A 14915-nucleotide genomic window follows, 5' to 3' on the forward strand; every position below is an offset into this window, starting at 1 on the left:
ACAGGTGGGCTCAGGGTACTCCATTTGTATGCTGTGTGACCATGGGCAAGTCGCTTAACCTCTCTGGGCCTCAATGACCTAATCTACAAAATGAAGATAAATACACTAGTTGTTGCTCCACAGTTTGCTGAGAGGATTTCCAGGTATTTAAGCTTGTAAGCCCTTATTATGAGCTGATATCAAGCACACAATCATGTGTGGTCATATTGTGTTAGTATCATTGTCATTGCCAACTCTAAGATGGTGCTACTCGTTGGGCAGTCCACAGCCCGTGCCGGGTGGCAAGTCGTTTGTTACCTGTCCACAGTGAGGTACACACAAAGAATACATACAGAGAAAGAAAAGTATTTAGAAAGTTTTGCAGCAATTTGGCAGACAGCAATTTTGTATTATTGAACCTAATAATAAAAAAAACAAGGGCTTAGATTTCGTATGTTTTATTTTTCATTTAATTTTTCTAGGAATTTGCTTTTTTACTGTATTTTTTTAAACGGTCATTCTGCAATAAATTGGAATTTGAAAAAAAATACCGGTGCCTCAGCACAGATCGCTTGAGCAGAGTGTTCTGGACAAACTCTAACGTGCACACAAATCCCCCGGGGATCTTGTTAAAACGCGCTTACCGATTCAGTAAGCGGGGGTAGGACCTGAGACTCTGCATTTCTAATAAGGGCCCAGGGGAGGCTGAGGCTGCTGGTCCAGGGACCACACTAGTGAAGGGAGTGTGTGGAGCACCCTGGCTAATGCCTTTTCCCCACGCTACCTGGATGCCATTCACGCTAAGAAACCTCTCTGCTCTCAGATTACAAAAGCTACCTTCTGGTCTGCCCTTAGCTAAAGACTTCCCAAGGTCTCTAGGACACATAGATTACAAAGTTCAGACCCCACTACCAAATCAGAGGCATGTGTCAGGAGTTCCACGTGCTGCTAGCATCAGCAGCATCCAACAACTAGCATACAGGAAACAGGTACCATGTGCCAGGCATTATACCTGAACTCTTCTAGAATCTTCAGCTGCAGCCCTTCTAGCCTCTGCAAGTCTTTGAGATAATGCATGCCAATCCTAAGCACAGTACCAGGCAGAGCCAGCACTCAATCACTACTGCTGTTATAGCTATTCATTTTTCTGTACCTTTACAATTTATCTTCACAACTCCTTAAAATAGAGGTGTAGCTGTTAGCTATTGCTGTGTAACAAACCAACCCCAAACCTAGCAGCTTGAAACAATATCCATTTATCCATGATTGTCCATGAGTCCATGGGTCAGCTGGATGTTCTGTCTTTCTGGGGATGTCTCAGCAGATATTGGCTGGCTCTCTCATACATCTGTGGTCATCTGGAAGGGAAGTGTGTTCTGGAATGGGGTCAGCTGGGACACTTCACATCTGTTGCATGTGGCCTGTCATCCTCCAACAGGCCAGCCTGAGCTCTCCCTATGGGGGATCACAGGGTCAGAGAGAACAGAGTGCACAAGGCCTCCTGAGACCTAGGCTCAAGACTGATGTATTGTCACTTCTGCCCCATTTTATGGCCAAAATAAGTCACGTGACCATCCCAGCATCAAGGGGTGGGGAAATGGACTCTGTCTCATCACAGGAAGAGCTATAAAGTTACATCGCAAAAGACACATACACAAAGAAAGGTGAAGACTAAGGGCTATTTTTTTACAGGCTTATCATTGTCTCCTCTTGCTAGATGAGGAAACCAAGTGTCAGACAGGTTCAGAGATTTGCCTGAGGTCTGACAGCAGCTGGGAAAGGACAGAGCCCAGCTCTGCCCGACTCTGGAAACTATATTCTTAACCTCTATCTCAGACTCTTCTCTGCGTGCAAAAAAAAAAAAAAAAAAAAAAACATTTTGGTAACTCAATTCACCAAAGAAAGAGGATTTTCAAATATTTTGACATCTCCAGTGGATGTTTTTGCCTGCTCTGGCTCCTGTGCCACCCCCTGCCCTCTAATCACAGACCTGTTTTCCATCACCTGCTCTCCCTTGCCTCCTGAGTCTTGCAGCTTCAGGCAATTTATCTTTCCCTCTTTTTTTTAATGGTCTCTTTAACACAAGGGTTTTCTAACAAGACAAATTGAAGGGCTTGGGCATCAAGCTGAGTTTGCACATGCTCACAGAAAGGGGTGCAAGGAGGAGCAAAAGGGAGCCTGGAGAAGAGATGGGCACAAGCTGAGTGGTCCCCCAAATTCTGAAACTGGAGAAGCATGTATCTTCAGGCTCCCTTTTTGCCCACTTGGGGAAAAGAACACTCTTGTTCCCAAAATCTAGTAGCTCTTGTCCTGCATTCCCCAGACTTCCAGAGTTCTGAAAATATATTTGGAAGCTCCTTGAAATGAGTCGTAATATTTCAGGTAGTCTAGAAACTCAGGCAATCTAGAAATATAACTTTACTCTTCTGTAACTTAGTATAATTTCTATTACAGCCTGTGTTCTTCCAGGTGGCAAAAATATTATCATAGTTCATTTAGGGACGCCTACCCACTTTCTCCAGGGCTGTGTCCAAATTCTGGGGGGATTGCAGTATGCCGACTTGAATGTTTATCAGTTGCATTGTTATCAGTTGCTACATAACAAATTACCCCAAACTTTAGCATCTTAAAGTGACAATGAACATTTATTATGTCACATGATTTTTGTGGGTGGGAAATTCACAAGCAGCTTACCTGGGTGGCCTGGTTCTGGGTTGCTCATGAGGTTGTGGTCAGATATAAGCCAGGGCTGCAATCTCACCTGATGGCTTGACCGGGGGTGGAGGCTCCAATTCCAAGGTGGTGCACTCACATGCCCAGCAAGTTCATGCTGGCTGTTGGCTCAGGGCCTCTCCACAGGGCTGCTCAGATGTCCCCCTCACATGGCTTCCCTGAGGACAAAGGATCCAAGAGGATGAGATAAAAGCTACAAGTCCTTCATGACATAACCTTAGAAGTCATACATCACCTCCTCTGTACAACACTGATCACACAGGTGGTACTGATATAACGAAGAAGGAGGCCGGGCATGGTAGCTTGCTTGCACTTGTAATCCCACTGCTTTGGGGAGCTAACACAGGAGAATTACTTGAGTCCAGGAGTTCTAGACCAGCCTAGTCAACATAACAAGAACTCTATCTCTACAAAAAAATTAAAAATTAGCCAGATGTGGTGGCACACGCCTGTAGTCCCAGCTACTGGGGAGGCTGAAGCAGGAAGATCACTTGAGCACAGGAGTTCAAGGCTGCAGTGAGCCGTTATCATGCTACTGCACTCCAGCCTAGGCAGCAGAGCAAGATCCTATCTTTGGAAAATAAATAAATAAAATAATAAAGGAGATTGAATGAGGGTATGAATCCCAGGGAGGTGGGACTCATTGCAGCTTACCTGGGAGGCTGGCCTCCCATAGGGTGTCAGGAATGGGGTTCATCTGGTTCTTGATGGTGTATTTAACCCACTGGCTTCTGCTGAGATGTTCTTGCTCATGTCTGACCTTGGGTACGTTGTAAACACCCTCCTTCACTCCTCACTTTAAGCCCTTTATGCTCTCTCAAAGGATGCATCGGTGTCTGTTCTGCAACTCAGTCTTTTCTGTTCTTGGAAACAGGGAGGCTTCACTTTTGCATCCTTCCATATCTTTTGTTATCCGCCCAGACCTTGGCTGGCTTTTCAAATTCGAAAGCCAAGAATCTGGCTTGGTCCCTATCTGCTTTGTGCTGTGTCACTCTTTCCCTGAGGCAATAAATGCCGCATGGTCTGGCGGCTGCTGCCTGAAGGAGGACACTGGTCACAGGACATAAATTAATGCATGGAATTTAAAAAACACACACATACAACAAGACCTTATTTAACATTCCAGAATATTTTTCTGCCATGCTGCAAAAACAGTTGGTGAATATAAGTTGTCTTCATCATCTCTGTTCATTACCACTGTGACTCTATAAGATGTATCTAAAACATCCCCATTTTACAGATGAAGAAACAATTAGAGAGGTTGGGTGACTTGCTAAACCCATATTCTAGGTGGGTGGTTTACATGTAACTCAATTCCAGGTTCTCTGATCCAAGTCAGCACTCTTGCCCCAACTGCGCTATTTCTTCTCTGCCTTATTTTCCCCTCTGAAATCTGCTTAAGATTTTTTCCTAACCACTGAAAAGGTATCGTCTTGGGTAACTTAAGAGGATTTATAAGCTAGACAAAAGATCCTTGAATGGTGCAGTTTTATGTGTAGGGCACACATGGGAGAGAACCTGAAGGGACACCAGATCAATTCAACACCCCCAAAATTATACACCAGGTCGTCTCCTGCTTCACCCACAAGTAAGGTTGACCTTTTGAGTGGGAAGGATTCAAGACAGAGGGCAAGAGAAACAGATGGACTTACAGACAGAGCAGCAGGAGAAAAACAAAATCAGAGTGATCCTTTCCATCCTCTTGCAGCAAAGAACCTCTCCAAGGAGTGTCAGCGTCTGAATTTGATACCAACTCTGGAAGGTTATTAAGTTTGAACTCCTAATAAAGAACAGATGGGAAATGGAAGAAAATCAAAGATCAAATATGCTTTCCACATTTTTTGCCTAAATGAAAGGAAAAAATTGTCAGGAACCATTGATCGCCTTTTGTGAGTGTCACATCCCCATTGTGGGATTCCCGAGGCAGCAGGTGTGTTTCCTCGCATGGATCCAGCCCTGGCTGCGATGAGCAGAAAAGGCAATGGTTTCCAGGCTGTAGCTGAAGGATGGAGGGAGTTACCCCACAGCTCCCCCGGAGTCTGAGGATCCATCATCTGAACAGTGAGGGGCACAGGTTATGGAGAAACAGAACCACGGCTTCTAATTCTAGATCTACCATTATATGTGTGACTTTAGGCAAGTCATTCAACTTATCCAGGCCTCAGTTTCCTCATCTGTAAGGATCTTTGAAATGATTTAAATAAATTGCTGCAGAATAATTGTCTTGTGGTACCTATTTCAAAAGAAGTGGTAATTGCAACAGGGAGAAAATTATGTGTTCACTAAATGCTGTTTTATATTCATCCTTCCTGGATGCACAGAAAACTACCTTTCCCTATCCTCTTCCAGCTAAGGGGTCATATGACTGGCTTTGTGAATGGAAGTGATGAGCATCACTTCAGACCAAGGAAGTGTACAGTCCCCATGAGATTTTCCAATCTCTCTCTTCCCCTGACACAGCAAATGAGGCATCCTCAAATTGCAGTGCAGAAGCACACAATTTAAAAAGCCTGGATCACTGAGTCACCACATGGATCATAGCTGCCTAGGCCCACAGTGGACTTTACAGGGGTGAAAACTAAACTTTGTTTATGAGATTTAGGGTTGTTTGTTACAGCGACCCAGCTAATGCTGACTAATTTAGAAGTCATTATTATTGTTGTTGTTATTGTTGTGTTGTGTCTAGAAGGCAGTCATTTAAATTCAAATAGGTTCCTTAGGATTGCTAAGTAACTGACCTAGATGAAATATCCAAGTGGCTATTTAGATCCCTGGTAGGGAGCAGAGTGTGACACAGCAGGAAGATTTGGTAGGGAAAGGAGATAGAAAGGGAGAACCATAGGATTTGCCAAACCCAATGGGAGGAATTTCAGCATCCCTTTTTGCCGTATCAAATATATGATGTTTCCTTCATTTTCATTCATTGCCCCTCATGTCCCACTACATCCTCCATGCACCCATTTTTAATCACCTGGCACCCTCTCACTCTCCTGGTCACATACTGGCCCCTAATGCCTGATACCAGGTGTGGTTGCTCGGCTTTTGGTTTTGACCGTGGACACAGCCAATATATGAGACTTTTTTAGTCAGCAGCACCCCCATTATCCCCCTTGCCCCTGATGTCCCACCCTGGTATGAACCATTGTCTCACAAGAGGAGCTTAGACACATTAATCAAACATTAATCCGAAAAAAAGAATAAAGATTATTTCTTGAAATAATTGAGCCAGAGAGTCCATGTCCCTGGATCATCATATCTCAGAATCAAAGAAATGCAAAATCAAAGAGCTATAGAAGTTGAGGATATAGTGCTAAAGAATCAAAGAATACTAAAAACCATAGAATCATTAAAAAAAAAAAAAAAAAAAAAAACCCATAGGACTGTAGATCCCAGCTGAGCCTAAGAGTGGAAATTTGGCATGTTGGGCCTGCTCTACCCTTGGGCATCTATTTGCATGAGGGCTGCAGGCTGGAAGAGAAGCAAGATTTGTGCTTGGGATCCTAAACGATGGAGAAGACAAGGCAAGATGGTCTGTGCCTCCCTTTGGTTCATATAAACCGACTGGAGAATCCATGTCATCCTTTTATGAAGCTACACTTGTCCCTTGACAAAGATTCTCTCCTTAACCGAGCTTTAGTCAGGCTCCTCTGAACCCTCTTCTTGGCTAAGCCTTGACCTTGGCACCTGCCTTTGCTGAGCCTACATGGCCCAGTTGTAGTAAGAATCCTGCTAAGTTGGTTTAGGGAGAACCATCCCCCACCCCGATGTCTGGTCATCCTTCGTATCTGGTCAAATCCCTCATCTTTCCACTGTCCCCCAAGGGATATCTGTTCACCTTGGCCTGCCTTCAGCAAGAATTCCTCCTACATTTGATCTCCCCTCTTAGTAATTTTCCATCCACTTACCCATTCCCTAACCTGCCACCCTTTATTATCATAAATCTTCAGTTGTTGCATTTGAAGTTGAACTTGATCTCTCTCCCCTATTGCAATCATCATGATACCCAACAAGATAGTCCTAAATAAAGTCTTCCTGTTTTCACATTTGTCAGAATAATTTTTTCTTTAACACTCTTCAGCCAGTGTGCTGTGATCCAATGAGAGTCAAACTTTGTGTGTGTGAAATTTTTTTCAAATAAAATCCAATAAATAAAAAGGTTGAGCTGATCACGTTGAAAGTAGGAAGTGAAGGTGAAATTCTGTGCACCTCATTGTTGACCCCTTGCAGTTCCTTACATTCCTTGGGGACCCCAAGCACAGTTAGAAAACCTCTAGGGAGGTGGGGTGCACAGGGAGCTGGACTGTTGGCATCTCAGTGCCATTGCTGCTTCCTGCCACATACTCCCCTGTATCATGAGCCTAGAAGCCTGGAAACTATACTTACCCAACTGCCTTGTCAGTAGAGTTCCAGTTCAGCTTCCCCCAGTGTGAAGTACTCACGTGAGATAGGGAAGACAGGAGAGAAGAAGAAAGCATTATTATTCTACTAGCAGTGGGACTTTCGCAGAAAGCAGACATATGGTGTCTTCCAGCATCTTCTGGACATTTTATCTTAAGTAACCCACATTGGTACTGTAGGCAGCTGAGGACCTCAGTAGTAGTGCTCTGCAAGAATCCCTGTACACCCTGCTATCTTAAATGCTGCAGCATTGCATTCCCTGTATTAAATATCTTCCTGATTGAAATACCTAGAGGGGTTTCTGTTTTCCTTATGCATCCTGATGAATACAGACAGTCAGAACACATGGTTTCTAATTTCATCTAGAGGTTAAGGGTGGGTTGGGCTAGTAATGGGTACCCACTGATAAAAGCAACAATAAGAGCAACTCTTACTTTTTTTCTGTATGTGCAAGGCCCTATGATGTGAGGCAATTTACCCAACCTGTCTCATTTATGAGATGACCCTTCTTTTGTTTGTTTTTGAGACGGAGTTGCCCAGACTGGAGTGCAGTTGCATGATCTCAGCTCACTGCAGCCTCCGTCTCCTGGGTTCAGGTGATTCTCCTGCCTCAGCCTCCCGAGTAGCTGGGATAATAGACATCTGCCACCATGCCCAGCTAATTGTATTTTTAGTAGAGATGGGGTTTTACCATGTTGGCCTGACTGGTCATGAACTCCTGACCTCAGGTGATCCATCCACCTTGCCCTCCGAAAGTGCTGGGATTACAAGCGTGAGCCACTGCGCCCAGCCAAGACAACCCTTTAAGAAAGACATTAGAAGGGAATTTCACACCTCTCCCCGACTCTTCTGCCCTTTCTAGTAACCATTTTTTCCAGCTCTCAACCAGAGAAAAATAAACTGAGATCCTTATTTGGTCAGTGTAAAATATATATTGTGCCACATTTCAGTTATGCACAGGGTTACTATGCCACGAAATAGGCACCCACTTGCCTGATTCTCTCTAAGCAGAATTTTATCCCTGGGGAATCTCTGGCCATCCCCAGTGGTCTTTATTTGCTTGATATACCTGGTAGGGTACATGCATTTAGGACCCCTCACAGGATCTGGCCATCTTTCTCTCCCGACAGGCAATCCTGAGCACACAGGTTCAAAGATTTATATTTACACTGGGAAATCAGAAGTCTTGAACCTGGAGCTGAAGAATAAAGAACACTTTCTTTCTCATTTGATTGTTATTTGTCTTGCATCGAAACTTTGTCAGCCCCAAACCCTGCAGGGATGGGGAGATAAATGGTAGATCAGAATTAGGCATTCCAGAATCTCCTTCCCACTGCTAACAAAACTTACTCCCAGCTGCTACTGGAAATTCCCGTTGCTGACAACAATTAGCCCCAGTTGCTACTGGAAAGCACTGATACCCAGAGAAGTAAAGCAACTAGCCTAGTGTCACACAGCTAATAAGTGGTAATAGCCCAGATTTAGTCCTGCCAATCCCATTTCTGAGTCTGTTCACTTCATTACTGCACAACCTTTTTTTTTTTTTTTGTATGAGAGATAGTGGTTTGGAGGCCATGAGGAAATTGTGTAACCCTTGTGGGTTGAAATTTTCCTTTCTGTCAAGTAAGAGAGCCATTTTCAAGGTTGCTCTGTTTAACAACACCCTGAAATCTCAAGACAATGAATTCCTTGATACGAATGTCAACACCCCCGTCTGCTCCCCGCACAGCCTGGCAGATGGTAGGAGCTTATGACTGTTTCACTTACGACCAGACTATCAGTGGGCATGAGTCTGCCTTTGTTGCTAATTCTATACTTGGCTCCTAAAAGCATCAAAGGCAGGGAGGAAGGACAAGAGGGGAAAAGCGAGGATTATTCCCACTTTATTTTTAGTTTAAATAAGAGATAAAGAGGGAAAGACTGAGATAAGGGGGTCATCTTTCCCTCACCCTTTTTAAAGAAACCTTAATTTCTGCAGAGACAAGTCCTTCGACTTTCCACCTGTGACTTCCCATTTCTGATCTGTAAAATGGGTACATAGCACCTCCCCTCCTTACTTTGCTAAAGACATTCAACCATGACCTTCAAATGTGATCTTGCCACTTCCACACTGTGGAACCTTGGAAGGGCAAGGCATTCTGCTTCTCAGGCTTCACTCTCCTCTCCTCTAACATGGACCTCATGATCATGCTCATGCTTACCCCTCCCTGCCATTAAGAACATGAAAGGACACATAATGGAAAAAAGTCCCTGCAGCCCTCAACAGGCTGAGCTGATGTGAACAATGCTAAGAGCAAGATTCTGAATGCTCTTCCCCCGAGGACTCAAGATAACCTCCAAAGCACCCCTAAGCTCAGTCCCTCATTTTATCCTCCTAACAACCCCCTGAGGCAGTCATCATCCCATGCACTTGGCAAGTAAGGAAACCAATGCCTGCAACTCAAACGGGGCTCCAGCCTCAGCACCATCACCCTTTCTCTAGGCAACCCACCCTGCTCTGAGCCTCGGTCTTCCTCACCTCTGCAATGGGGCCAACATCCCTCCTCTGCAGAATTGTTGCAACGTGGTTTCCGGCACATCCTAGGTGCTCACATGCTCTTGCTCTCCCCGGGAGGCTCAGGCCTTGCCTAAGAATACCCCGCACTTGAGCATGGGGCACCTGGGTCTTGAACTCAGATCTCCCAAGACCCAGTTCCACCCCCTCTGACTGCAGAAACACGGCCCCCACGTTCTCGCTGGGTGTCCCTGGGAAATACTTCCATTGTAATTCCTTGGGCTTGAAGCAAAAATTAAAGTTGCTGACAGCCTGCTCACCACCGTGCTGATTTGTAATATTGATGAATCAGGAGCCGGTCCTGGCTCTGGCTGTGGGTACAAGTGCCCAGAATATTCATGAGCCATACTGCCATTCCCTGATGGCATCACTTCCCCTTTACGGTGCCATCATTCCACCACACGTCACTTGTTCCAACGTGATCTTCCGATGCCGCCCACACATCCCAGCCTGGGCAGACACCCGCTCCTGCCGAGAACTAAATTCCAGGCCACAGTGAGGACAACTGCGCTGTCATCAGGGCATGGGAACATCATGGGACAATTAAAGGCCCTGAGCTCCCACCAACACCGACCAGGAGGTCGTCTTCGTTCTCCAACTTGGAGCTCTGGTCTAAGAAAGCAGCTTCTCATTCAAGCCCATGGAACAAAGCAACAGCTTGGTAACCCCCTTGCCCACCCTCCAAGGCCTGACCTGGACATTTTGGGAATCAGGGACATATTTCTCAACAAATATCCTTATCCCAGTGGGAGGCAGCCTGCCTGTCCTTGCACCCTGCGAAAGCTTGTCTGTGAGATGACGTGAGCTGCCGTGTGCTTTTCTGGTTAAACATTTATACTACAGCTTTTGGAGATAAATGATACATACATATGTCTGCATGATTACAATTAAATATTAAGAAGATACACAGGCGGGAACTTGGTCGGCCTGAAGGAAATGAAACCCAGGGGCACAAATGTCAGATCTGAGAGGTGCTGAAGGGGGGATAATTAAGAGCATCAAGGTTGACCCAAGGCCAGTCGGGTCCGAGGCCACTCCGGCGGAAAGTAACCACCTACCTCCCATCAGTCCTCTAATGAAGCTGAATAGATGCATTGGTGGCTTTTCTCTTCTTGCCTTCTTTCCATCTCTTTCCCCTTCTTCCCTCTTTCTTTGCTCTCCAAGGCAAAAGCCAGCTTGGGCAGCCTTCCCTACTCGTCTCTGCCGCACCACTCCAAATCTGACTGCATTTTTAAATTGTATTTGATTAGGTTTTACGAGCTGACTTGCTCGACGTGGCACAAGTCGCAGGATATGTCAGAGGGCTGGCAGAGACTTGAATTGAAATGATTCTAATTACGTGTGATAATTTTTGCATTCTAACATAAAACAATGTTACCAACAAAAATCCCATTACAATGGTTAAAAGACAAATCATTTAGCAAGTCCCTTTCTTTATTACTTTATTAGACAATTTACAAGGCAACATTTTGAACATTGGGACCGGGCGATGGCCCAAGGCTATCCAACTGTAAGTTGCACTAAGAAAAGGGAGTTCATCTCTTGTCATTAGTCAGAGAGTCAAATGCAATCACGGGGACTCCAATTGGCTTGTCAAATTAGCCACCGTTTCAAACCATTAGCATGGCAGAGCATTGCAAAATGCAGGGAGCTCCGAAAAGAAGCATTTAACTGCGACCCAAGATGTTTTAGAATGCCTCCTCCAAGCAGCATCCAAATATCCCAGATTCCCTCCCTGAAGTTCCCCTCCACCCACCCACCCCCAGCAAATATCATCCTGCCCCATTCCTAGCAGCTTGGTCATGTGACCTGTTCCAGCCAGTGAAATTAGAGCAGGGGTGATTTGTGTCACCTTTGGGTAGAATCTGCAAGAAATAGTGTATGCTTCTCTGAATCTATCTATTTTTTCTCTGCCTTCGGACTAGCAATGTTCTAGACTAGCAACGTCCACTGACCTGATTTATGGGTAAAAAGTATTTTAAGCAAAGCATCAGCCAACATGTAATGATGAAAGTGTGAGTGATAAACATGTAACTTGAATGAAAAATAAACCTTTGCTTTTCATAGGGTGACTAACCTTCCTGGTTTTTGAAAGTCTGAGGGGGTTCCTGAGATGCATGACTTTCAGTTCTGAAGCTATGACAGTCCCAAGTAAATTGCTTTGGGGTGCCTGAGACTGAGAGATTTCCTGGAATGCAGGATTCTAGTGCTAAAACTAAGAAAGTCCTGGGCAAACCGAAACAAGTTTTGGTCGCCCTATTGTGTCCGGAATTGGTTCCTTCCGGTGGGTTCTCAGTCTCGCTGACTTCCAAGAATGAAGCCTCAGACCCGCAGTGAGGGTTACAGTTCAAAAACGCGGTGCGTCCGAAGTTGTTCGTTCCTCCCGGTGGGCTCCTGGGCTCGCTGGCGCCAGGAGTGAAGCTGCAGACCTTCCCGGTGGTGTTACAGCTCATAATGGTAGGGAGAACCCAAAGAGGGAGCAGCAGCAAGATTTACTACTAGGAGCGAAAGAATAAAGCTTCCACAGCTTCGGAGGGGACTCCAGCAGGTTACCGCTGCTGGCTCGTGCAACCTGCTTTTATTTCTTTATTTGGCCCCACCCACATCCTGCTGATTGGTCCATTTTACAGAGTGCTGATTGGTCCGTTTTGACAGAGCACTGATTGGTGCGTTTACAAACCTTTAGCTAGACACAGAGCGCTGATTGGTGCATTCACAATCCTTTAGCTAGACAGAAATGTTCTCCAAGTCCCCTACCTGATTAGCTAGACACCAAGCGGTGATTGGTGCATTTACAAATCCTTAGCTAGACACAGAGCACTGACTGGTGCATTTACAATCCTTTAGCTGGACGCAAAAGTTCTCCAAGTCCCCACCTGACCCAGAAGCCCAGCCAGCTTCACCTCTCACTATCTTTGGAAGCCACAGACCACAGACAATTTTGGAGATGTTTGTTACCTCAGCATAACCTGGACTAAGCTGACTGATACACACTCACTTTATAAACAAGGGAACCAAAGTTCAGAGAGTCAACAGACCTGGTAAACATAGAGTGGCATGAAGGCAGAATGGAGATTTTGCAATCAAATGAGTGGAGGTTTGGGGAGGTCAAAGAGGGAGGAGCACTTAAAGCCTGGAGTTCAAGACCAGCCTGAGCAACATAGTGAGATCCTGTCTCTACAAAAACAAAATTTAGAATTAGCCAGGCATGGTGGTGCATGCCTGTAGTCTCAGTTGCTTGAGATGTTGAGGTGGGAGAATCACTTGAGCCCAGGAGTTTGAGATTGCAGTGAGCTTTGATCACACCACCACATTATTCCAGACTGGGCAACAGAGTGAGACCCTATCTCTTAAAAAAGTCAAGGTTTGTTTCCTGGCTCTGCTGATTACTGGCTGTACTACCTTGGGCAAGTGTCACAGACTGGTTCCTGGGAAGCAGATGCTGGGGCAGAGTCTAGCGAGCAGGATGTTTAGTAGGAAATGTTCTTAGATCAACACCTTTGGAGAAGAGAAAAAAGAAGTGGAGTTGGGCACAGGGAGAAGTTGAGCCATGATGAAGGTTCAACAAAGGTCTCAGCCAATCCTATGGGGGGCTCTGGAACTGGATGGCCCTTTGGAGCTGTCTCAAGTTGGGATAAGGGGGTCAGGCCTTTATCCTCTTGCATCTATCAGTCACAGGAGAGGGCTGACCCCAGAAGGGAGTGAGCTTGGGTGATGCAGTTTTCCTGAGCTGGGGCAGCCACAAAGAGGGCAATTCTCTCAGCAGTTATAAATAAATCCTTCCAGCCAGGCACAGTGGCTCACACTGCAGCCCTAGCTACTTGGGAGGCTGAAGCAGGAAGACCACTTGAAGCCAGGGGTTCAAGGCTGCAATGAGCTATGATTGCACCACTGCCCTTCAGTCTGGGTGACAGAACAAGACCCTGTCTCTATAAAGAAAGAGAGAGAGAAATCCTTCCTTCCATTAGATGAATCTAGGCTGTGCCTCACAGCCTTTAATACAGTGAGTTACTCAAACACTGTCAACCTCAATCCTCATCTGCAAAATGGGACCAACAGTTCATATAGATTGCTAATACTGTGTGGATAATTTGTTAGATACTTACCCTATGCCAGGCCCCAAGAGTTTTATATGCACTTTAACACATGGGGATGAAGGAACTAGAACATGTGAGATTCTTAGAACAGTGTCTGGTACACCGTGATATATTGTAATAATTATTAATATTAAAGGTATCCCACTTGTACAACTGCAGCCATCTCCTCACTGGCTTCTGCCTCTGCTCCCAGTTCTTCCCCTCATGGTAGCCAGAGGGATCTCTCAAAAAAGGCAAATGTTACTAGGTCACTCTTCTGCTCTAAACTCTTCCATAGCTACCTATTACCTTCTAGATAAAGCCCAAGATCCTTCCCATGACATTAAGGCTTTGCTAATCTCTCCCTGTCTACTCTCCCTACTTTCAGCCTCATGACCAGGGACATTTAATGACTTTCCATTTAACAGCTTTTTCCAGCCATCCGCTCCTCTCTCTGGCGTGGGGAATTCCATCTTGTCTTTCAAGATTCAGCTAAGGCATCATCTCTTTCAGGAAGCCATGCCCGACCCCCAGGCAGGTCAGACACTTCCCTGAGACCCCCACAGCCTTCCTGGCTTGCTCCAAACATGCTACTTGGATTCTTTTTTATTGACACATAATAAAAGTACATATTTCTGGGGCACAAGTGATAGTCTGATATACACCTACAATGTGTAATGATCAAATCAGGGTAATGGGGATATCGGGATATCCATCGCCTCCACCATTTACCATTTCTTGTTGGGAACATTAGTGTTGGGAGCATTTCAAACCTTCTCTTCTAGCTATTTTGAAATATACAATAAGTTATTAAGTCTAGTCCCCCTACTGTGCTATCGAACACTAGAACTTATTTTTTCTATTTAACTGCATGTTTGGACTCATTAACCAAGCCCTCTTCACTCTGCTACCTGGATTCTGATGATCCATTTGTGAACTCATCTTTCCCACTGCACACTGAACTTTACGAGGCTGAGGCAGCAAGAGCACTTTTGGATTCCAAGAGAGATTGTCTTTTTTAAAGTTCCCAACTCCCCTGTTTCATCTTGGGGTCCGACAAACAGTCAGTGGTCAGTAAACACTCAGCAGATGAATGACTATTCCACCCAGCCCTTCACAGGATAAACATGGGAACTAGGAATCGCTTCTCCACTTCTCAGTAGAACCTACCTAGA

The 14915-nt window shown here is 45.3% G+C and overlaps 1 long non-coding RNA gene across 2 annotated transcripts; it reads right to left on the bottom strand.

Moving 5' to 3' along the window:
- Positions 1 to 424: 424 nt before the first annotated feature.
- On the bottom strand, positions 425 to 7225 carry LOC107130994 (uncharacterized). Of its 2 annotated transcripts, none has more exons than XR_001493856.4 (4): positions 7096 to 7225; positions 4365 to 4492; positions 2674 to 2870; positions 425 to 1434 (listed from the first exon to the last, which is right to left on the bottom strand). It is a non-coding gene; the product is annotated as an uncharacterized lncRNA (long non-coding RNA). The 2 variants fall into 2 exon arrangements; XR_012418895.1 differs by having other exon boundaries at positions 1101 to 1434; positions 2741 to 2870.
- Positions 7226 to 14915: the final 7690 nt, after the last annotated feature.

The sequence above is a fragment of the Macaca fascicularis genome, chromosome 10, assembly GCF_037993035.2.
Source record: "Macaca fascicularis isolate 582-1 chromosome 10, T2T-MFA8v1.1".
Taxonomy (NCBI): domain Eukaryota; kingdom Metazoa; phylum Chordata; class Mammalia; order Primates; family Cercopithecidae; genus Macaca; species Macaca fascicularis.